This window comes from Phodopus roborovskii, unplaced genomic scaffold, assembly GCF_943737965.1.
Source record: "Phodopus roborovskii unplaced genomic scaffold, PHOROB, whole genome shotgun sequence".
Lineage (NCBI taxonomy): Eukaryota > Metazoa > Chordata > Mammalia > Rodentia > Cricetidae > Phodopus > Phodopus roborovskii.
Genome location: NW_026126724.1, coordinates 986,394 through 1,012,640, shown reverse-complemented (window position 1 = coordinate 1,012,640; position 26,247 = coordinate 986,394).

Here is a 26,247-nt window from a genome sequence, read left to right as displayed (position 1 = left end):
TTCAGGAGGCATCACCATCCTCAACTTCATGCTCTACTTTAGAGCTATAGGCCTGATAACCACTTGGTATTGACACAAAAATAGACAGGCATACCAATTTAATCAAATAAAAAATCCTGATATTAACCCTAACACCTACAAACACCTGATTTTTGACAAAACACTGAAAGTATAAAAGGGAGGGAGGAAAGTATCTTCAACAAATGTTGCTAGCACAACTGGATGATGGTGTGTATAAAAGTGCAGATAGACCCATGTCTATAGCCATGCACAAAACTCAAGTCCAAATGGATCAAAGAGCTCAACATAATTCCAGCCAGATGGAACTTCTTAGAATAGAAAGGAGGGTACCATTGAACAACTGGTAGAGGAGACCACAGAACATAACTCTAGGAGTACATACAATGAGATCGGCCATTAGTAAGTGGGACTTTTTCAAACTGAAAAGCTTCTGTAAGGCAAAGGACACAGTGGACACGACCAAATGGCAGCCCACAGACTGGAAATTGATCTTCACAACCCTACATCTGACAGAGTTCTGATGTCTAAAATATACAAAGAATTCAAGAAAATAATCACCAAATCACCATGCATGGCCAAACAACGTTAGACATCAGCAGTAGACTCCAAGATCCTCCAGTAACACCTGCCCCATTTCCTCATCCCCACACAGAGACACATCTCCCTTTGGGTTGAAATGAGAGGATGACCCTGCACAGAATTCCTGTTCCTCCATGGACACCTTGACCTCTCCATTTTATTAAATTCAAAGTAATCCAGCCCTCCAACTCCAGGAGAGGTTTCCCCTTGTATTGTGGTTTCTAGTTGATTTTCTCCCTTCCGTGTACCGGCCAGATAATCTCTGGTGTCCTAAAAAGCCAACCGCTATGGAGGTGCCACTGGTCTCCAATTCTTTCCCACCAGTTCTCTTTGGAGCACACTCCAAGCCACCACTCTGAAGCCCTTTATCAAAGTCCTCATTGAACTCAGAGCAAGCTGCTGAATTCAATGATGGGTTTCAGCTGTCATCTCCCTTACTATTAGCAACAGGAGACACAGCTGACTGTCTCTCAGGGACTAGAGTGTGTGCACCTGGTTCCACCACAGCAACCACTGCTGTCTATTTTGGGACTAAAGTTTATACCTATTTTGCAGCACTTTGGAATTTGACTTGAGATTTATACCTGGGGAAGTGCAGTAGCTCCTTTTTGTATTAGAGATGCTATAGCATACTAGTTTGTAATTAACTGAGTATTCATCACTGAATTTAAGCACTGGAGGCTCAGCTATAAAGTGGATTCATGAAGGTGGCATGCATATGGTGTGATATATTTCTCTTAATTATCTGCATTTGTCTCAAAGTAATTGTGAGTAAATGGAGGATCAACACTTCCATTCTTTGCCTGACTGACAGCAAAGTACTTACCTAAGTTTTTAAATTTTCTTTTCAGTTCTGTGGTGATGCCATGGCTGGTGTGGAACTCCTAGGTATATGGTATATGGTAGTGGTATATGGTAGCCTACTTTACTGTCTCACCTTCTGGGATAGCTAGGATTGCTATATCATGGTTACAGGTACTGTAAGACCCGTGGAGGGCATGGATCCTCACGCCCCGACTCAGGAAAGGCGGCCCCCCAAATCACTCACGAGGAGCGGTCTTGATGCAAAAGCATGAGGTCTTTTATATTCCAGTGCACTGGGGTCCGAAGCCATACTCCACATTGGGTACAGGACTGGGAACCTTGGGTACAGGGTTCAGACAGCTTTTATAGGGTTACAACAAAGCCCGTGCATTAAAAACCAATCATCTCAATAGCATCCAGTATGGACGAATCAATTTGAACTATCCAAGCCCGTGCTTTGCCTAGGAAGTCCGCATTCGCTGGGGCTCCTGGGTAGTGTGTCAAGCCCACACTTAGCCTAGGAAGTCTGCTTTCGATAGGCCTCCTGGGTAGTGTGGCACGGCTCATTTCCTGTTCTCATTCACTCACAGGTGCTGTCAGTAACCCACCCTGTCATAAAACAGTCAAGAATGACCTTTTGCCTGCTCACTGCTAGGGGGCAGAGTCTAGGGAAAATTGGGCTAAATTTTTCCATCCTTACAGTACCACACTACTCATCTTTAAAGTGCATTTGTAGAAAGAATGATACTTGATATCTACCTGTTAGGTTTAGGGATTGATATTTCTTTTTAGAGGTGTCCTATGTATGTGAGTGTGTATATATCCTACGTCTGCTTTTGTTGCTGTTCAATGTTGCCCTTGCAAGGTTTCTATTTTTTCATTTCACAAAATACTCCCAATATTAAAATGTTTTTAAAATAATGAGGATATTGTTTGCAATACTTTGTTGAGTAAGAATAGATATGAAACATGGTAAGGATTATTTTTGGTGAAGTTTTTGTGTCAGTCTTTGGGTGTCTACCTTCCTTAAACAAGGTTTCATACAGTTCACATTCATCTTGAGCACTCTATGTGCCATAAAGGACATTGCAGTCCTGATTCTCCTACCACTACTTCCTAAGTGCTGGATGACAACAGTATGCAACTTTGCCTGTCAGAATGTGTGTGTGTGTGTGTGTGTGTGTGTGTGTGTGTGTGTGTGTGTGTGTGTGTGTTTTGAGAAAGTGGCTTACTGTGTTGCCTAAACTGGACTCAAATTCTGGATGCCTCCTTCCCTTAGCCTCCTGAGTATTGGAATTACAGGTAGTTCAATGTTGAGGCACCAGACCACTTATGGCCTTGTTTTTAAAAAGGTGTCACAGAGGAAGTGTCTAAGTGACCTCCATTGTAGCTAAAGATACTTAATCATTGTTCTCTGTAGTTATACAGAAGTTACATAATTGAGGGATTTATTTTTTTAATCTACAGGAAAGAAAATGCAAATATAAAAGAATTTAGTAGGGCAATGGTGGTTTGAAAGACTCACACAGTGTGGAATAAGATGGTTTCTCAAAGATGTTTTGATTTTCATTTCCTTGATAGCTAAGGATTTAGAGCACTTTCTTAATTGTATTTCACCCTTTTTGATTTCCTCTATTGAGAGTTCTTTCTTCAGTTATGTACCCCATTTTTACCCAGGGTAATTTTGTGTTTTGTTGACTAGTTTCTTGAGTTCTTTGTATATTTTGGAGATCAGCCCTTTGTCGGATGTAGGATTGGTGAAAATCTTTTCCCAGTCTGTGGGCTGCCTTTTGGTCTTGTGGACTGTGTCATTTGCCTTACAGCAGCTCCTAAGTTTGAAGGGGTCCCATTTATTAATTGTTTCTCTCAGTGTCTCTGAGTGTTCATGAAGTGGTCTCCTATACCAATTTGTTCAAGGGTAACCCCTACTTTCTCTTCTAAGAGGTTCAATGTGGCTAGTTTGTTGTTGAGGTATGTGATCCATTTGGACTTGAGTTTTGTACATGGTGATGGACATGGGTCTATCTGCAGTCTTCTACACACCATCATCCAACTGTGCCAGCACCATTTGTTGACGATGCTGTCCTGGACCCATTGTATTCATTTAGCAGCTTTGTCAAAAATCAGGTGTTCATAGGTGTGTGGGTTAATATCAGGAATTTCAATTTGATTCCATTGGTCTACATGTCTATTTTGGTGCCAATACCAAGCTTGTTTCAGGACTATAGCTCTGTAGTGGAGCTTAAAGTAAGGGATGGTACTGCCTCCTGAAGATTTTTTTATTGCACAGGGTTGTTTTGGCTATCCTGGGTCTTTTGTTTTTCCATATAAAGTTGAATATGATCCTTTCATGATCAGTAAAGAATTTTGGTCAGATTTTAATTGTGTAGTGAGATTATCTGTTGCCTACAATCTTCCTGGGCATAGTTAATTTTCTTGGGTTGGAGTTTTCCTTCCGATACTTTCTGTACACCTGGATTTGTAGATACATATTTGGAAAATCTGGTTTTGTCATTAAATAACTTGTTTTCCCCATCTATAGTGACTGAGATTTTTTTCTGGGTATAGTATCCTGGGCTCACTTCTGTGGTCTCTTAATACTTCTAGGACTTTCTGGCATTGAGGGTTTCCATGGAGAACTCAAGGGTAATTTTGATAGGTCTGCCTTAATATGTCACCTGTCTTTTTCCTTCATTGCTCTTAATATTCTTTCTCTATTCTGCATGCTAGGTGTTTGATTATTATATTTCGAGTGTGTAGAGAGCTACGAAGTGTCATGCCTTAAGATGGTGCAGGCTTCTACCTTCCACCTTCCTGATGGTGAGCACTCTCTGTTGTAAAAAAGTCCTTATTTGGCCAAGCCTGTTGAGCTTCCTTGCTTCTTTATAAGAGCAGCCTATCTGCAGGGTCCCCGTGGCTCACTGGGGTTCGTCGGTGCAAGGGGATTTAAACCAGTGCAGGCATTTCCCTGGAGTCAGAAGAAGAAGCATGTTCAAGGATCCTGAATAAACTACTTGAAGATCTGGCCCGAGTTTTGTCTTCATTGCAGGCCGAGGTTGGGCGTGACAGCTGGTGGCCCTTACCAGGTAGGAGATCAGAACTTCTTGCAGTCAGGGCAGCACTGGAAAGTTCCCAAGGTAAGGAGGGACAATAAAGACCGCAGAAATATGTGGCAATAATGTTCCCTAGGAAGAGTGGGATAATAAGGACCTCAGGGATAAATGGCAATAAAGTCTCAGGCATTGAGCAAGAGGTTCTAGTGAACCGAAAGTAAATTTTTTTAAAATGGTGACATCTTAGTCTCATCCAATTTTTCTGGCTCTTCAGGAGCTACTTTTGTCAAAGAAAATTAAATTTAAAAAATGCACATTAGAGAGGTTTCTGGGCGAATGTGATGCCATTGCACCTTGGTTTGCAGTTTTGGGAGACCTTACGGTTAGTGTGCTGGGACAAGTTAGGCAGGGATCTTGACTTCGCTTGGGAACAAGGGATGCTAAAGCCTGGAGTCACACCCATTTGGAAGTTAGTGCATAGCTGCATTGAGTACCAGAAATGCTGTAGAGAGGTAGTGGAAAAGGTGCAAGCTGTGATAGAAATGCTACAAGAAGAAAGATCAGAAGAAGTTAAGACCACAGGAGAGTCTGAAGTGGACGAAACAGACTCTGAGGAATTGCAGGCCCTTGTAGAAAAGATTCATAAACAATCCCTTAGAGAATGGAGAGGGGAAAAGAAGGAGAAATGGCGATGAAAGGAGGAGGAGGATCCCCCTGGAATAAAGCCATTGGCGGCTTCCCCTTATCAGATGGAGGATGGATGGGGCCGAAGGACACGGCATTCTTTTTGCCCTGAGGATTGGAGAGCAGTGTAAACAGACCTTGGTCTAGCTTTTCCAGTTTTCCAGGATGCCCAGGGCAATAGATATGAGGAGCTTTTAGACTTCAAGGTCATCAAGGCTTTGGCTGAGTCTGTGAGAACATATGGGATTTCAGTTTCTTTTATTGTAGCCCAAGTTGAAGCCCTGAATAGACACTGCATGACTCCTAGTGTTAAGATGGAAATTTCATGCCTTGAAATGCATTTATTATATGGATGATATATTGTTGGCGGCCAAGGATGAACAAATTTTAGATCAGGCTTATGAAGATTTGGTTAAATTATTGGAAAAGAAAAGGTTATTTATAGTCCCTGAAAAGGTTCAAAGGATAATATTGTTAATTATTTAGGAGCCAAAGTGTATGAAAGACAAATTGTTCCTCAAAAAATTGAGTTGAGAAAGGATAATTTGAAAACGTTAAATGACTTTCAGGAATTATTAGGAGATGTTAATTGGATTAGGAGTTATTTAAAGTTGCCAAATTATGAATTAAAGCCATTATATAATATATTAGTAGGGGAACCAGCTCTTGATTCTCCTAGGCAATTGACTGTTGAAGCGAGAGAAGCCTTATGTAAAGTTGAGGAAAGACTACAAAATGCATTTCTATCTAGATGGAAGGAAGGTCAAGCTATTACATTATGCATTCTCCCTACCTATAATCAGCCTACAGGGTTGTTATGTCAGGACAGATCATTGATTTGGATTCATCCCAAAATCGCCCCAGCAAAAGCAATAGAACGTTATCCCACAGCAGTCGCTAGTTTGCCTCATAGTGGAATTCAACCAAACATTCAATTTTTTGGACTGCCCCCCAGTGCTACTTATGGTGCCTTATTACGGTCACCAGGTTAAGATCTTGTGTGGCACTATCGATAATTGGGCCATATTGCAATGTGGGTTTGAAGGAATGATAGATAATCATTATCGAAAACATCATTTAATATTTTTTTTGGAACATCCTGTGATTTTTCCAAAAGTAACTTCCTGAGTCCCACTTAGTAGAGTGCCAAACAAATGTTTTTACTGATGTTTCAAAAACTGGTTGTGGGGCATATATGATTGCAAATAAACCTCCTGTGTTGTGTCAATTTCAGGCAGGATCCCCTCACATTGTGGAATTGAAAATTGTCGTTGAAGTATTCAAAATTTGCCCATTTGCATTTAATTTGATGTCAGATTCAGCATATGTGGTGAATGCTGTAAAAATTTTGGAATTAGCAGGCCCTACTAAAATTAGTAGTGTTGTTTGTTCACTCTTACAAGCGTTACAAAGATTTATTAGGTTGAGAAAGAAATGCTTTTATATTCATCATATTAGAGTTCATACAGGTTTGCCTGCCTGGGCCCTTAAGTGAAGGAAATTACATTGTTGATGAATGCACAATGGTGGAATATATTTTTTACAGCTCATCTTTAGATCAGGCTAGGCAATTCCATCAGCAATTTCATGTGAATGCAAGGACTCTTCAACAGAAATTCCATTTGTCAAGAGACAGGTGGTTTTGAACTGTCCACATTGTATAATATACCAACACCCACTTGTTGTGGGGGTAAACCCTAGGGGGTTAATGCCTCTAAAGATATGGCAGATGGATATCATGCATATTTCAGAAATTCAGAGCTTTGAAATATGTACATGTGTCTGTGGATACTTGTTCAGGTGTGGTACATGCTACGCCTTTCAGTGGAGAAAAAGCCCACAATATCATTGGACACTACCTGGAAGACTGGGCGGCTTGGAGAAAACCGCAACAGCTAAAAACTGATAATGGGCCAGCCTATACGTCTCAGAGATTTACTTCCTTTTGCAAACAAATGGAAGTTCAGCTTGTCCATCGATTACCCTACAATCCTCAAGGACAAGGGATTGTAGAGTGAGCTCATCGCACCCTAAAAGAATGAATGCTTAATAAAACAAAAGGGGGGAGTAGGCCAAGGCCGAACTCCCAAGGAAAGAATATCTTTAGCCCTTTTTACCTTTATTTTATTAATTTTGGATGTTGATGGCCTTTCTGCTGCTGATCGTCATCAGCAGCAAGGAGGGAGCCTAAAAGGCTATGTGAAATGGAAAGATGTGATCACCGGGTTATGGCATGGTCCTGACACGGTGTTGGCAAGGGTGAGAGGGTCTGTTTGTGCTTTCCCCCAGGATCGCCAAGAATTGTTGTGGGTCCCAGAGAGGATTGTAAGAAAGTGCAACAAACATGAAGAGCCTGCTGTTGCTGTTGATCATCAGCCTGATTTGGCCACCAGTGTAGATGAAGCTTAGAGTTACATTATTTGCCTTATGATAGTGAGATTGCTAGTATAAATGAAAATAGGAGTTTTGTTTTAACAGGATGCCTATGCCTTTATGTGATATTAGTGATAAGAGTCAGTGCATTATGTTATTTAATCAATCTGCAGCTTGGCTTGATGTGCCCACTACGGGAGGCCCTATTAGGTTGGTCAACGCCTCCTGGGTAAGTGGATGGTGGCCTGCCTTTATGTGATATTAGTGATAAGAGTCAGTGCATTATGTTATTTAATCAATCTGCAGCTTGGCTTGATGTGCCCACCACGGGAGGCCCTATTAGGTTGGTCAACGCCTCCTGGGTAAGTGGATGGTGGCCTGCTAAAAGTGAGTTTGATAAGCCAGGACCCCATCAGCCTAAGTGGGCCCCTCATTGTTTGAGTAAACAAGGAGGTGGATTCCTTCCCTGGACGGGATGTCAATCAAAAGAAGTTGTTTGGGAGAGCAAGGGATATTTTATCTTCTCACCAAGAATTAGTACTATCTTCAATAAAACCTTTGCTGGGAGAAACTTTACTGATCGGGATACGCAGCAGGTGGATATTTCCAACCCTTTTGATCTCTGGCTCTTGTGTGGCATTAATGGCAGCTGCACAGATTTGTCCCATTTCCTTATGAAAAGGGGCGTAGTTCATGGGGTGGCTGAATTTGCTTGGTCTGCCACTGAGCGTTTTGGTGAATGATTCAATCCTAAGCCTCCTCAAGCTAGCAGATGGATTCCCATGCATGTTGATGCCCCGAGTGCTATGACACTGTTTAGACGTCAGAGAGATTTTGGCATTACAGCAGCCATATTGGGCTCTTTTGCAGTTGTGGTTCAGTCACGGCTGCCGTGGCTATGAGCACACCAGTACAGGCAGCTTCTAAGTTAAATGAATTGTCCAAGAATGTGGCTACCAACTTGGATGCTCAGTCCACAATTGGTGCTCAGTTAAAGGAGGCCTTATGATCATGAAGCAAAGAATTGATCTGGTGCAGGAGCAAATAGACACTTTGTAGCTGTTGGCACAAATAGGATGTGAATGGAAGATGACAGAGCTATGTGTGACCTCTGTGCCATATCAAAGGTATTCAGTGACTACCAATATGCCTAACCAGCTTTCTCAGTATTTTTAGGCAATTTGATAAGTTAATGCATGACCAGAGACTTTCCATCATGCATGTGTATTACACCCGGTTCGACATCTCGGTTGCAGAGGTACTATCTACATGAATCACTTAAGCCATGAACCACCTGAAAGAATGGGAGGGAATGGGAGACATAGCTATACTCTGGCTGCTTATCTCCCTTCTGGGCCTGTGGTGCCTTTGCAGGCTGAGGCTTGCTCAGAGGCAGCATGCAGCTATGGTTTTCCAGGCATTTACAGCCATTGACGCAGGGTAGTACCCCCAGGCATGGCTTATAGTCGTGAATAAGAATTGATCCTTCACTCTCAGGTTGTATGGCTTAGCACTACACTCCAAATTGTCTCCGGAAGGACTCAAGCAACTCTGAGAAGGGCAATTATGGTTGCATGTGGGTTGGAGTCTGAGACCCAACCTCCAGGAAAAAGATACCAGACGGGTGTTCCACTGACTTGGCTGACTACCAGGATTCAGTGTCTTTACAATATCCACTAAGTTACTGGAGATCAGAACACTACCCTTGCCTGTTGCATTAATAAAACAAAAATGGGGAACTGTAGAGAGCTGCAAGGTGCCATGCCTTAAAGATGGTGCTGGCTTCTGCCTTCCACTTTCCCAATGGTGAGTGTCTCTGTCATAAACAAGTCTTATTTGGCTAACCTGTGTCCCACGCTACCGTCTCGCCAGCAAGAATGACGCGGCATACAGATAGGATCCTTCTGCGATAATAGCTTTAATGCTTCTTGAGAGGCAGAGCATAAGCTTACACCAACTGCAGAGCGAAGACCCCGGGAGCAAAAACCCACACCCTTATATAGAAACTCAGCCTCGCTTAGGACGTGTCACTCCCTGACTGGTTGCTCGCTCATCAGGCCAAATGACGCCACGGGAGAGGCGCGGCAGAAATCTCCTTGCACACGCGCACAGGCTTATTTATGCCAACTGCCAGCCGGATGCCAGCACCATCTTGTAATGGAGAATGTAGGGACGGCTCCCTACATCTAACCTTTTTTCTTATTTAATGATAAGGCTTTATATTTTCACAAGCAAATAGGTCACCCATATGTTGAGGGATAGAGGCAGAGGTCGTACCTTCCCAAATAAACATTAAGACCGTGTACAAGAGTCGCCATCAGGCTGTTAGCTTGACCCGAGGCACTCCCAACCTGTCCTCTGCCATTTTTCTGGGAAAGGGGAACTAGGGCAGGCAACCCTTATGCAGGACAACATGCCTCCCAGAGAGGCCTGCCTATTGAGCAACTCTCTGTGTGATGCCTTGCTCAACATCCCTCATGGGCTGCTCAAGCCAGACACTCTACCCTGTGAAATGAGCCTAGGCTCCGGGTGTGCAAGAGCTATCCAGCCGGCGGCCTATTGTTAAGCATAGACAGCCAAACATCAGCTGACGTTCCACTATCAATTGCGGTAAGTGCCTGGGCGATAACCACCTTATCTCTTTTTGCCTGATTCCTGAGTTTTGCAAACCAGCCAAAGAAGCAACAGCAGACCAGAGCAGATGGCTGCAAAGAATAACCCCACCCCCACCCATTCCTTAAAATAGGAAACAGCCGAGGCAATCCAAGATGATAGGCCCTCCATCAGGGACAGATCGATGCGGGTGGAATTAATCTGGATAATAGTGGTCCTCAATTCTCGGAGGGTCTGTTCAAATTCTGCGGTCCAATTCTGTAACATGAACTGAGAAAGACTCTTAGACAAATTAGCTGCTTTGGTAAAATTTTCATATTGAATGGAGGTGACACATAAACCAGGGAGCTTCTGCTCACAGCCCAATTGGGCCAATTGCCATAATATGTCCAAATGCTCCTGTACTAAATCTATACGTTGGTTCACCAACATCAAGCCCCCCTGAATTTGAGTATTGGCTGAAGTCTGTTTATCCAGAGCCTCCGAAACTGTCCTTAGGCAAAAAGGCTAGACCCAGCTCCCTATTGGTGGCAAAGAATTATACATTATACATCACTGGCATTGGAAGTGGGAACATTGACATGATTCCCCAACGAGGCTCCCCTTGGACAACAGGGATGCTGAGTATCATCAGTGACATCAGGGGGAGCAGTCGGCTCCCCTTTTTCTTGTCCTCAGGTCTCCACATCTTTCTGCTCCAGGACCATCCGAGTGAGTCTTTCTGGGACCCAGAAAGGATTTTCTACTTTCTGTGGGAAAACACAAACAGCTCCCCTGGATCTTATTAGAATAGGATCCGGGCCTTTCCATTCATTGGTTAACACATCTTTCCATTTTACCAGTTCCTTAGGTCGACATGGGTCTGAGAAATGTCGCTCTGCCGTAGACCGACCATGTTCATCCATGTTTAAAAAATTCATGGTGAAAAGTGCCATTGCTATAGCCACCCGTGGCACAGGGGGCAAACCCATCATTATTCCCCCTTTTTGCTTAAGGAGATATGATTTGAGTGTGCGATGTGCACGCTCAATAATGCCTTGTCCTTGAGGATTATATGGCAAGCCCGTGACATGTGTGACTTGCATTTGTGCACAAAACTGTCTGAATTTTTGAGAAGTATAGGCAGGCCCATTGTCAGTTTTTAAACATTTAGGCTTACCCCAGGCACTCCATGCCTCAAGACAGTGTTGAATCACGTGGGAGTTTTTCTCCCCAGTGAGTGGTGTGGCATGGAGAACGCCAGAGCAGGTGTCTATTGATACATGCACATATTGTAACTTTCCAAAGGATGAGACATGGGTCACATCCATCTGCCAAACCTGTAAGGGATGAATGCCTGGAGGATTAATTCCAAAATGGGGTGCAGCTAGAAACTGACAACAATGTTGACAATTGACAACAATCTCATGAGCCTCCTTCCTAGTGATTGAAAAATGGCGTCGCAGGGTTTCAGAAGTCACATGAAAATTCTTGTGAAATTCCTTGGCAGCCTCTAGTGGCGGGGCTAGAACCATGGCAACCAATCTAGTTGCTTTGTCAGCCAAATCATTACCTAAGGCCATGGGTCCTGGTATCCCGGAATTTGCCCTTATGTGAGTAATAAAGAAGGCTGCCCTCTAGCAAGCAGACAATTTTGGATGTCCAGAAAAATGATTGCAACCTTGCTGGTCATTTTTATAATGCCAGCCGTTTCTAACAATTTTACAGCGTTAACTACATAAGATGAATCTGACACGATGTTCAATGGACCTTGAAACCTTTGTAGTACTTCCAAAACTACCATGCATTCCACCACTTGAGGCAATGTTTCCTGAAATTGTTTGGAGTATATTTTGCCCTCCACCACAAAAGCTCCCAATCCTGTCTTAGACCCATCAGTATACACCACCAGTACATTTTTAATAGGATGACTTGAGGTAATTTTTGGAAAAATCATAGGCTGGTTAAGGGCAAATTGTAAAAGTGGATGTTTAGGATAATGATTGTCTATCTTTCCAACAAAGGTTGTGACCAAAATAGCCCAATCATTTGAAGTAGTGGCAAGGGTGGCAACCTGTACAGCATTATAGGGTACAATCAGCAAATTAGGTTCAATGCCGAAGTGCATGACGGAGGGCTTTAATCCTCTCATGGCCAGTTGGGCCACCGCGCCCGGGTACCAATCAATAACTTTCATGGGAGAAGCATTAGGGTGTATCCATAATAAAGGACCTTGTTGCCATAATACTGCGGTCGGAAGACCTTTTGTCCTGAACACGCATAGAGTAATCGGTTTATTTTCCTCTATGCGTGACAATTGAGCCATCTGTATGGCTGCTTCCACCTTTAGTAAAGCCTGTCTTGCGGCGGGAGTCAATTCTCTTGGGGATGCAATGTGGCTATCTCCCTCCAACACATCAAACAAAGGCTTAAGCTCGGTGGAGGGAATTTTTAGAAAAGGTCTGAGCCAATATATGTCCCCCAATAACTTTTGAAAATCATTAAGAGTATGTAGAAAATCCTTTCTGATTTCAAATCTCTGCGGCACAATCTTATCTGGTAAGATCTTGGAGCCTAAAAAATGTCCAGTATCCGAGATTTGTACTTTATCTGTGGCTATATATAGGCCTCTCTTCTCCAATGCTTGAAACAATACAGGATATGCCAGTTTTAAAAGATAAAACTATTAAAAGTTGAATAAAAAAACACAGAGGAGAGAATTCTCAATAGAGGAATCCAAAATGGCTGAAAGAAACTTAAGAAAGTGCTCACAATGCTTAGTTATAAGGGAAATGAAATCAAAACAACTCTGAGATATCTTACTGCAGCCAAAATGGCTAAAATTAAAAACACAAATGACAACTTATGCTGGAGAGGATGTGGCAATAGGGGAACACTCCTCCACTGCATGTGAGAATGCGAACATGTACAACCGTTTTGTCGATCAGTGTTGCAATTCCTCAGAAAAATGGGAATCACTCTACCACATTACCTGGCAATCCCGCTCTTAGGAATATAGCCAAATAATCCACATCCATGCAATGAAGACATGTGTTCACCTATGTTCAGAGCAGCATTATTTGTAATAACAAGAACATTGAAGTAACCTAAATGACCTTCAGCTGTAGAATGGATAAAGAAGATGGGGCACATTTCCACAATGGAATACTATGCTGCAAACACACACAAACACACACACACACACACACAAACACACACACAAACACACACACACACACACACACACACACACACACACACACACACTGGAATCTTGAAATCCACAGACAAATGGATTGAACTTGAAGAAACCATCCTGAATGAGGTTACCAAGTCAGAAAAAGGGGAGCATGGTATCATGGTATGTACTCACTCATATATGGATTTTAGACATAGTGCAAAGGATCACCAGTATAAAATTCACTATGGCAGAGAAACTAGGATACAAGACGTATTCCTAGAGGGTCATATAAGGTCCCTCACAGAATAGGAAAGGGACAAGATCTCCTGAGCATATGGGGTGTTGGAAGGGACAACGAATAGAGAAGGACCTAGGAGAAACAGAAGAGGAGGAGAGAAAAGCACGTGGGAAGATTGCATCAGGGAAGGAATAAACGAGAGAAAAGGGAGAGAGTGAAAGAGACAGAGATAGAATGAGAGACACAGAGATAAACCATAAAAGAAGGAGCCATAATAGGTTTAAAGAGAAAACTGAACCTAGATAAATGTCCAGAGATCTAAAAGTCTGACCCCAACTAACAGTTTGAGGAACAGTGGAAAGGCTACGATAAATGGCCTTCCCTGATAATGAGACTGATGGGTAACTTATTCACCAGAATAGAGTCCTCATCTAGTAGCTGATGAAAACAGAAGGAAACAGCCACAAGTAAACACTTAGAATAACTGGAATCCAGATGCAGAGAGAGAGAGAAGACAAGACCAGGCTGCAGTAACACATCTATCTGAACAAAATGGAGGTAATGGGCCACCAAACTGATAACTGGGAATCCATCATGGGACTGAATAGGACCCACTAAACATGAGTCTAACAATGCCTGGACAGTCTAAGCGACCATGGAGACTGAAACCAGGATGTATCTCTGGTGCACATAAGGACTTTCAGATCACATCTTCCATGAAGGGATACTCCCTTAACATAGATACAGAAGAAAAATCTTAGTCCCTACACCATATAAGACACTACTCAAAATCCTTAGTCATGAGCCCAATGCAAATCTAAACAACGCAGAGAAACCATGATATCAAGCTCCTCTAAAGGTCAGAGAATGAAGAGGAGCTTATTTTAATTTCAATTAAGAAAAAAGTTTATTATTTGATTGCGGATGTAATGACGGTGTCATCCATCATTTGGATGCTGAGTGATTGACACAGAAGGAGGTCGGTACCAGAAGCAGTGCCCAGAGAATGAGGGACACTGCGTTCTCCAGTGATTACTGATAACATAATAGTAGATTTTTAACAATCAAATGATTTCCCAGTTTAAAAAAACTGTATTATTTCACATCACCAGTTTCTGAGAGGTTGCAACAGAACTGACCCATCGAGGACACAGTGAACACCGATTTTAAAAATGGAATAACAGAATAATCTCCTGATCAGGAAGTCTCACCTAATGAACTCTGTCGGGCTGATTACATGACACACCACCAACAGCAAATAACTCAAAATAACCATATTAGAAATCAGGGTACAGGACTTAATAGAGAACTGTCAATTGAGGAATCCAAAATGACTGAAAGAAACATAAGACACTGCTCAAAATCCTTAGTCATCTTCCCAATGAAAATCGCAACAACGCTGACAAACCATGGGATCAAGCTCCTCTAAAAGTCAGAGAATGAAGACGAGCATTTTTTTTTCAATAAAGAGAAAACGTTTATGGTAGAGGCCATTAATTGTATTGCTTCCATTCTAGAAATTAGAAAATTGAAGCATAGAAAAAATGATTAAAATACTCATCATTGTACTTGAATGGCATAATGATGCTTTCATTTTCATGCTTATGTCACTATAGGCAGGTTGTAGCTTGAGAGTACGGTAAATATGTATAACTCAAAAGAAAGAGCCCTGCTTTGATTTTGTGAGTAAGTCAGTGAGGCTGTAAAGTTACTTCATCGATGGTATACTCCTTTTAGCATGTGGGAGGGGCACTAGAATGTGACCAACTGTTGGTTCATAAAATTGCCTGGCAACCTTGCTTGCATTCTGTATCCTGTTGACTCCCTGCTTTTCCTCCACATCTTCACATTGGTTGTGATCTACAATTAGACGAAGTAAGGGCACAAAGTGGGTGGCACCATCACCAAGACCTTGCAAAAGGATGAAGACCCAGAATTCAGAAGAACATCTCTCAGCTCTGCTGTTGAGGCCCCTGCTGCAGCCATCTTTCCAGCTGACAGCAACATTTTTAGCTACTATTGCTTCGCCAGGTACGGGCCCGTCCTGTCAGGTCGTTCCGCACCACAACAGAGATTCAGGCATGGGTGACGATGCCAGGCCAGCAGAGTTCATCAGGCAAGTCCGTATGATTATCAGATTATTGACTCATGGAATTATAAAAATCCGTGATGACACCGTACATTATCATGTCTGGCATGTCTGCTCAGGAATCCATGATACAAAAAATTTTTAGCACTTCCATATTTAAAGATGTAATTCTTAAATTGTTTCATAATAAAAGCAGTGAACCCTGAAGTTTGGCGCCACCTTGTATCATTCAATTGTGACAGACGATTTAATATCTGATTATTTCATTTCTCAAATCTGTGTTTCTCTATTCCAGGAAGAGTGAGGTCTGGGTCCACCTTTCTGGTGTTAATTGTCTACTGTGACTTCATTATTTATTTATTTATTTAAATCAATTGTGATATCATTTTGATATCTCTGTATGAGTGAATTATGAGAAATTATCTCATTATTCATTCATTTGTTTTGTTCAACTCTATAATTAAAACTCAATGATAACTTTAGATTTGAGCAACTATGTAGGAGTCGGGTATCCAACATGATCCACTTGTTCAAATTTTGTCATTGAAATATGAAATTCTGTCCTTATTTATTCACTGATCACTGGAGTTTTGAGCCTCCTTATGGGAGTCAGGCATGCAGACAATCACATCATCGAAGACTATTATTGAACTGTACAATTAGGAAATTAAGTAATAATTCATCATTTAATTAACGTATTTAAAATAACGATGATGTTATGAACCATAAGTCCCATTTGCAGTGAGATCTTGGGAGTTGATGTTGTAACATCATCTCATTACATGATTATTTAGCCATTTAAATAGATCATTACATCAGCTGTAGCTTTATGACTTTGGTGCCATCTTGTCAGAGTTAATATAAAACACCAACTAATTTATTATCAATTTACTTTCTTAAATAAATCATTATTCCAGGATGAGATCAATCTGACTTCTCCATGCGGGATTTAAATATGCACCACCATGTAATTTTTCAATTATTTTGCATTATATGTTAATTATTGAATTCTATGAACATGTTGTCCTTCATGACTGGAGTCTGGCCAATCCTCCCTGGGAGATAATCGTGTGATATCATTTAATTATCTAAGTTCCTGGAGTTTGGTTCCATCTTATGAAAATTAAGTATGCAGGACTAGCCAATTATTGACTTATTGGATCAGGTAAAGAATGATGGTGTCATCCGTTATGGGTTTGGCTGCTGTTCGATGGACACAGCAGGAGATTGGTCCTAGAACTAGTGACCAGAGGATGATGGACACTGTGATATCCAGTGAGTACTGTACTCATTACATAATAATAGATTTTTATCGACCGAATGATTAAATGATTTAAACATCTCTATTGTTTCACATCATCAGTTCCTGAGAGTTTGCAAAATAACTGACCCATGAAGGACACAGTCAACACCGATTTTCAGACTTGAATAATTTAATAATCTCATGATCGGAGAGTCTTAGCTAATGAACGCTCTCGGGCTGATAACGTGACCCACCAACTCTAAATAACCATGTTAGAAATTGTGGTACAGGACTTAATAGGGAATTATCAATTAAGGAATCACAAACGACAGAAAGACCCATAAGACAGTGCTCAAAATCCTTAGACACCAGCCAAATGCAAATCAGAACTACTCCGAGAAACTATGTGATAAAGCTGTTCAAAAGGTAAGAGAATGAAGAGAAGTTTGTTTTCTTTTCTGTAAATAGAAAAGGATTATGGTAGAGCCGATTAATGGTATTGTTTCCAACCTGGAAATGAGAAAATAGAAGCATAGAAAATAGGTTTGAATAGTCATCAAAGTACTTGAGTTGCATAACGATGCTTTTGTTTTCTCTGGCGTCTACCTCTGCCAGCAAGGAAACAGGACCACGACTCTGCTTGAAGCACTTTCTTTAGGAACTTTGTACATCAGCTTCTGCTCCTCCCAGCCCCAGCAAGCCCTTAAATATGTGTTCACTGCCCAGTCAGCTCACACCACCTGGCGATCCTGGGTAGGCCACAGAAGGAGGAAGCACACGAGATCTATCAAGCACTTCTAAAAAAGGCTTGTTTACAGCTGAGCTCGACTTACCTGGCATCCACCCAGGCACAACCTTGGGGCTGGCTTGTTTACAGCTGAAGTCAGACTACATGGCATCCAGCTACACACCACCTCAGGGCTGTGGCTTGCCACAGTTTTCATGCTTAAATCGCTGTAGGCATGTTGTAGCGTGAGAGACTGGTAAATATGTACAACTCAAAAATGAGCTCTGCTTTGTTTTTGTGAGAAAACCAGTTGGGCTGCAAGGTGGGTATTCTAATTTTAGCATGTGGGAGGTGCAATAGAATGTGACAGAATGTTGGATCATAAATCTTGCCTGGCATCCCTGCTTGCATTCTATATCCTGTTATCATGGGCATACTTTTTCATATCTGACAAGTCTGCCTAGAAATTGATGATATGAAAAAGGTCAACGATTTACATTTGTAAAAATGTAATTATTAAATTGTTTCATTATATAATCTGAGAACCCTGAAATTTGGTCCCACCTTGTGTGAATCAAGTGTGACAGACGATGTAACTATCTGATTATTTCATTATTCAAATCTGTCTTTTTCTACTCCAGGAAGAGTGGAGTCAGGAGCCACCTTGTTGGTATTAAACTGTCTCTTGTGATTTCATTATTTATTTATTTAAATCAATGTTGATATCATTTTGTTATCTCTCTAGGGGTAAATTATAAGAAAGTATCTCTTCATTCATTTTATTGTTCAAATCTATGATTAACATCTCAGTAACTTCTCAGTATTGAGCAATCTTTAGGCTTCACGTAGAAAAAACCATCCACTAGTTTAATGTTTATTCATTGAATTATAGATTTGCATTTGGCTCATGACAAAGGATTTAGAGCACTGTCTTATGTTTCTTTCAGTCATTTTAGATTCCTCAGTTGACAGTTCTCTATTAAGTTCTGTACCCCGCTTTCTAATATGGTTATTTAGAGTTACTTATTTTTGGTGCTGTGTCGTGTTATCAGCCTGTCAGAGTTCATTAGATGAGATTCCCTGATCAGGATATTATTCAGTTATTTCATTTTTAAAATCGGTGGACACTGTGTCCTTCAGGGGTGAGTTCTGTTGCAACTTCTCAGAAAATGATGATGTGAAGCAATACAGTTTTCTGTAAATCATGTAATCATTCTATTGTTAAAAATCTACTATTACATAATAAGGAATCACTGAATAACACAAATAATCACACTGTGTTGCCTGATGAATTCTTTTGGCCTGACCTCATCACCAGCGCCTGAATCACTGTTTTGGTGCGGCAGGACCTGAGATAATGGTCCCATTCCTGGCATAGCAGTATTAACCAAAATGTTGATATCAGCTGAAAAGATGGCTGCAGAAGGGGCATCACCAGCAAGGATGAAAGAGAGATGTCCTTGCATGTTCTGGGTCGTCATCCTCTTGCGAGTTCTCAGTGAAGGTATCAACCTCCTTGTGCCACTATGTCTTCTCATCTTCGATCACATCCGATGTGAAGATGTGGAGAAAGAGCAGGCAGTCAACACCCAGACCACCATGCCGACCTTGGTGAAGTCCTTGTACTTCTCGGGGGCACCATGCAATCTTCGGGACTCAATCATCCAGCATCCCTAGTACTCTGGGTGATGATAGATCATTCAGAAAGTGCTCTGCCCATGTCTACAACTTTCCTAACTTTGTCCCTGACAGATATTTGCACCCTAATCATAATCGGCGATGGCATTGTCTGTGGTTTAAATAATTTAAAGAATTAAATAAATAAGTCCTTAATAGCTGTCAAAAAAAAGAGGTGATATAGCATTTCACTTGGAGGGAATCATGGCCTGACTCCATTCATGAAGCATGTCATCATCCTCAATTGAATAAATGAATCATAAAATGTGATGATATTGCACATTAGCCACAAGAGGGAGCTTTACAGGTCTCTTCATATAAAGGAGGATTTTTGGTTTACATAGCTATACACATATTTACATTATCTTAGGTATTAACATGAATTGTCAATTTAATTACGTTAAGCATATAATTAGATGATCTGTGGCAAAAAATTCCAGGTGTCATGGATGATATAATCATTGTTTTATATTATTAAATAATCAATTATTGAGTTCATGTAACATCATACACTTCCGTAAGGAGGCTCCAAACCAGACCCGAGAACGATGCTGTCGTGACTAATTTAAATATTTTCACTACATATTTGATATTTGGGATGTCTATAATAATTGCCTCCCACGTCGTGGAACCACAGTCCACTGATCATGGATTATCTAATCTCCTATTTTAATAATCAAACAACAACTTAATCAGACAATGAAATGGTATGCCATACTCGACACAATTGTGTCTCAATTGACTCCCACATGATTGTGTGAAACTCCCAGGTTCATCCCTTATTTAATCACAGAGTTTAGTAAAATGTTTAAATGCTTAAATGTCATTGTGTATGCAAAGTTTTAAGAAGATATCACATATTTAAGGTTGGACGGCTACCTCAAAAGAGATGGACTGAAATCCAATAATTGCTAAGTCTACTCTAACAAATGGATTATCACCTTCCTGAAGGAAGTTAACAATGGAAAACTCAGCTTTTGATTGACAATTGCGAGTCTTATTACCTTTTGTTCCATAGTTTTACTTCTTAGGAGAGAGAGCATCCATAAACAGAAGCCTTTGAACTGTTTCTCCACAGACTATGTTCTCCTATAATTAGGTAATCTTGAATTTGGTAACCAGTCATCCTGTTGCGAGGTCTCAGTGATGGTACTGACCTCCTTGTGCCACTACTTCTTCTCATCGTAGATCACAACCAATGTGAAGACGGGGAGGAATAGCATGTAGTCAAAACCAGACCACCTTTTTGGCTTTGTTGAAGTCCTTCTACTTCTCAGACAGCAGCATTCAATCTTCTGGACTCAATAATCCAGCATCCCTACCTCTCTGGAAGATATATAGATCATTCTGAAAATGCTCTGCCCATGTCTACAACTTTCCTAACTTTGTCCCTGACAGATATTTGCGAATCAAATGCTGTCATCAAAATTTTTAGGGGATACTTATCTTGGGAGGCTGTAATGTCCCATGAAAACACTTCCTCGAAGCTGCTTTCTGGTACTTGGCCCATGACACCAGGATACAGAGTGCAAGAAGGGTTGCCAGGCACTATTTATGTTCCAACGTTCTGTCACATTCTAGTGCCCCTCCCACCTGCTAAAAGTAGCATACCCACCGATTAACTAAACTTACAGCCTCAATGAATTTCTCACAAAAACAAAGCAGGGCTCTTTCTTTTGAGTTATATATTTTTACCAATCTCTCAAGTTACCACATGCCTATAGTGACATAATCATGAAAAAAAAAAGCATCATTATGCCATTCAAGTACACTGATGAGTATTTTAAACCTGTTTTCTATGCTCGATTTTCTAATTTCTACAATGGAAACAATGCAATTAATCGCCTCTACCACATTCCTTTTCTCTTTGTTGAAAATGAAATAAACTCCTCCTCATTCTATTACATTTGGAGGAACTTGAACCCCTGGTTTGTTTAGATTTGCATTTGGCTGATGACTAAGGATTTTGTGCACTCTCTTATGTTTCTTTCAGTCATTTTGGATTCCTCAATTTATAGTTCTCTATTAAGTCCTGTACCGTGCTTTCTAATATGGTTATTTTGAGTCATTTATTGTTGGTTGTGTGTCATGTTAGCATCCTGACAGAGTTCATTAGATGAGATTCAATGATCAGTAGATTATTCAGTTATTTCATTTTTAAAATTAGTGGTGACTGTGTCCTTCATAGGTCAGTTCTGTTGCAAGCTCTCAGAAACTGATGATGTGAAACAACACACTTATTTTAAATCATGTAATCATTCGATCGTTAAAAATCTACAGTTATTTAATCAGTATTAACTGGATAACGCAATGTCCGTCATTCTCTGGGCACTGCTTCTGCTACTGATCTGCTGTGTCAATGGCATGGCAGCCAAATGTCGGATGACACCATCATTATTTACACAAACAAATAAGTTAATAATTGGATAGTCCTGCATACTTAACTTCCATAAGACGGAACCAATCTCAGTGATTGTCGAGGAAGTAGTACTTAGATAAATAATGCCCCGCGATTAACTCCCAGGTAGGAAAGCCAAGACTTCAGTCATGAAGAACATCTTCATCGCTTTAAATAATTAACATATACTGAAAAATGATTGAATGAAGACATGGTGGTGCATATTTAAATCCCACATAGAGTAGTCAGACTGATCTCTTCCTGGTATAATGATGTATTTAAAAAATTAAATTGATTATTAATTAGTTGTTATTTTATATTAACACTGTCGAGGTGGCACCAAAGTCCTAAACCTATCGCTGATTTAATGATCTATTTACATAGCTAAATGATGAAGTAATGAGATGATGTTGCATCATCAACTCCCAAAATCTGACTCAAGAAACTATTAATGTAAGGTTACAGTAAGCATAATATAAAAGAACACAAATAAGTATGAAAAGAATACATAGTTGGGATTCTTGGACCTAATGGACACACTGGTAGTGGTGAGCCCTTGGCCAGAGCAAAGACAATGTCACCTCCATCTTCTTGGAACTTCCTGGTTGGCCTTTGAACACCTCGAACAACCTATTCATGAAGAACGAGATTCAGCCTGCACTCACCTGATCTTTGAGACACGTTGAATTCCCTCCACCTGAGGTGAGTCTGGGGCCCAGACAGGCTGAATCTTCCCACATCCTTCCCTGAGAAATACCTGTTTTACCTCCACATCTCGTCCCCCCCCCAATTCCCTTTTCCTTACTGCTTACTTCCAAGTTATGGTCCATATACCACCTCTGCCTGCCTTCACCTCACAATTTGTCCTGTTGTGCCACTGTTGGGGGTGAAAATTGTTCCAGAAAAGGTCTCATATCCTATCCATCTACTTGGAACTTCCTGGGTCAGCTCTGAGCCTACTGGATGTACCTATCCCCGGAGCACAAATCTGCATCTTGCCTTCACTGTATCCTTGGGCCCCTTTGCCAAAACTCTGATCTTTGAGCCTCTTTGCTTGCACTCTGGCTGAATGCTAGAGACCGCTCAAATTCTGCCTTCCTCACATCATAAGTCCTTCTGTGGCCTCTTATTTAGAAAGCAGCAAGAGCTCTGATCATCCCGATGTGCAGACATGGAACACTTGAGCCACATATACCCACCAAGAGGGAAGGATGGAAAGAGATGTAATCCCAACTATACCCACTGGAAGAAGAGATGAGAAGATAGCATAAGAAAATATCCAACAATACAAAGACCAGCATGTTACCACCAGAATGTAGCAACTCTACACATACTAGACCTGAAAACGCCAAAGCAGATTAAGCAGAAGAGAACAACTTAACAGACAACTTCATAAAAATGATAGAGTCACTCAAGAAGGATATGAGAACGTCCACTAAAGAAATGGAACAAAGAACAAAATAGAAAGAAATACAGGAAAAGACCAAACCAAAAAATGTAAGAAATGAATAAATCTCTTGAAGAAAGTAAGGAATTCCTAGAAAAAACAGAAGAAAACACGAAACAGATGTAGCAAATAGATTAAATGTTAAAGACCTGAAAAATGAAATAGATACAATACATAAAACACAAATGGAGGGAATACTGGAAACAGAAAAATTGAGTAAACTATCAAGTACTACAAATGCAAGCATAAGCAACAGAATACAAAAGATAAAAGAGAGAATATCATACCCTGAAGATAATCTAGAAGAAATAGATTCATTAGTGAAAGAAAATCTTAAACCCAACAAATCCTTAGCCAAAAATCTCTAAGAAATGTGGGACAAAGTGAAAAAAAACTAGAAGAGTCACAGCAGAATTTGAAGATGCCAAGCTCAAAGGTGCAGAAAGCACATTCAACAAAATAATTGACGAAACCTTTCCCAATCTGAAGAAGCACATGCCACTAGTACTGAAAGTACTAGAAGCATAGCAAACAGCAAATAGGTTGGACCTAAAAAAGTTCCCTAGCTACATAATTCTCCAAACAAGTAACATACAAAATAAAGAAAAATATATTAAGGGCATAGAAGGAAAAGCCCAAGTAACATATAAAAGCACACCTATCAATATTATCCCTGATTTATCCATGGAAACTCCCAATGTCCTGGATAGATGTTGTACAAATAATAATAGTTAATGAATACCAAAACAGGCCAATATAGTCAGCAAAACTCTCAATCACTATAGAGACAAAAAAAAAAGATATGATGACAGAATCTATCATTCTAATACATACAAGAAACATATCTGAGCTTCAAAGTAAGACATTACATCAGGGTAAAAGGTTCGTAAGATGTCTTCCAATTAAATGGAAACAAGAAGCAAGCAGGTATAATTATCCTAATATCTAAAAACTTTGATTTCAAACCAAAATAAATCAATAGATGACGAAGGTATTTTCATATCCATCACATGAAAAATCCAGCACTGCTAAAACACATTTTCTCACATAAAACCTCGCACACTCATAGTGTGAGACTTCATCACCCAACTTTCACCACTATACAAGACCAACAGACTTAATTAGTACAAAGAGACAAAACAATTACCAGAATTTCTCTCCCAAATGGGTTCATCAGACATCTATAGAATATTTCATCCAAACACAAGAGAATATACCTTCTCGGCTCCACAGGAAACCTTCTCTAAAACCAACTACATACTAGGTAACATAACAAACCTCAACAGAGAGAAAAAATCAGGTCACCATGCTCTAAAGTTGGAATTCAATTAGAACAAAAATTGTAGAAACCCTACAAAGTCATGCATATTGAACAATGAGCAATTGTCCCATTCTCAGGTCAAGGAAGAAATAGTGAAATAAATTATTGATTTACTAGAATTCAACGAGAATGAAGACGAGGTCTCAGCTGGAGAGCGCCATTTTCCAGTGAGATCCGACTATCCTGCAAAACCTTCTCAAGTTCCATCTCAGCCCTTTTCCTCTTCTGCCAGCTATTGGCCAGAGGTGAGTCTGGGCCCAATCAGGGCTGCCTGTTCCCTACAACCTCTTTCCCACCTCCCCCACCCGAACTCCCCGGGTTGGTCCCTGATCCTGCTGTTCCTGTCTCTGGTGCCCATCGAGAGAACCCTTGGAGATCTGATACACCCTCACACATCCCCAATGCCAGCCTACCCCCCCTACCCTGTGCCCTACCCCACCCACGGTCCTGACACTCTGGTTGAGCACTGGGACAGAGGGTGGAGCCAAGAGTCCACCCTACTTTGGAGACTTCTCTGAGCAAGTCTGAACAAAGGGGACCTGACTATCCACGCGGGACCACCTGTAATTTCCACCAGCTTAGTCTCTGACCCCGCCTCCAATACTCTGCTGGGGTCCCGGGCCCTTCCCAGAGGTCTGCCTATCTCTGCGGTTCCACTCTGAGTTCCTGCTGGCAAGATACTTGACCCCAAATCCTGGCCTCTGCCAAAGAACGAGGTCTCAGCTGGAGAGTGCCAGTTTCCAGTGAGATCTGACTATCCTGCAAAACCTTCTCAAGTTCCAGCAGACCTTGTCCTCTTCTGCCAGCTATTGGCCAGAGCTATTGGCCAGAGCTATTGGCCAGAGCTATTGGCCAGAGCTATTGGCCAGAGGACCACTGTGAGTACCTGCTGGCATCTTCTTCTGGATCCTCATCCTTGACCAAATCCCTGGATCCCTGTCTGCGGAGAAACCTCCTAGAGAGCTTGGACGACACAGAGCTACAGATATTGAATCTCAGACCCACATAAACCCAACGGGGAAGTACCATAGAGAGGGGGGGGGACACCACCAACACCTACTGGAAGAAGCTATGGGAAGAAGGCAATACAAGAGAACACCTAACAACAGAAAGACAAACATGACACCACCAGAATCTAGGGAATCTACACCAACTAGAATGGAACACAACAACACAGCAGAGGAAGCAGAAGGGTATGACATAAAAATTACCATTATAAAAATGATAGAGACCATCAAAGATGATGTGAGAAAATCCCTTAAGAAATGGAGGAAAAAACAAACAAAAAAGTGGAAGAAATGAACAAATTCCTTAAGGAAAGTACAGAAAGCCAAGAAAAAACAATTAAGCAAGTGAAGGAAACACTTGAAGAATTGAAACTTGAAACAGAGAAAATAAAGGCAACACAAACGGAAGGAATGTTGGAAATTGAAAAGCTGGGCAAAAAATTGGCAACTACGGACACAAGCATAACCAATAGAATTCAAGAGATGGAAGAGAGAATCTCAGGCGCAGAAGATAAACTAGAAGAAATAGATTCATCGACCAAAGAAATTCATAAATCCAACAAATCCTTAACACAAAGCATCCAGAAAATATGGGACACCATGAAAAGGCCAAACCTAAGAATAATAGGCATAGAGGAAGGTGAGGAAGCCCAGCTCAAAGGTGCCAAATACATATTCAACAAAATCATCGAGGAAAACTTTCCAAATCGGAAGAAGGACATGCCCATGAAGGTACAAGAAGCATACCGAACCCCAAATAGGCAGGAACAATGAAAAAAGACCCCTTGACATATAATAACCAAAACACCTAGC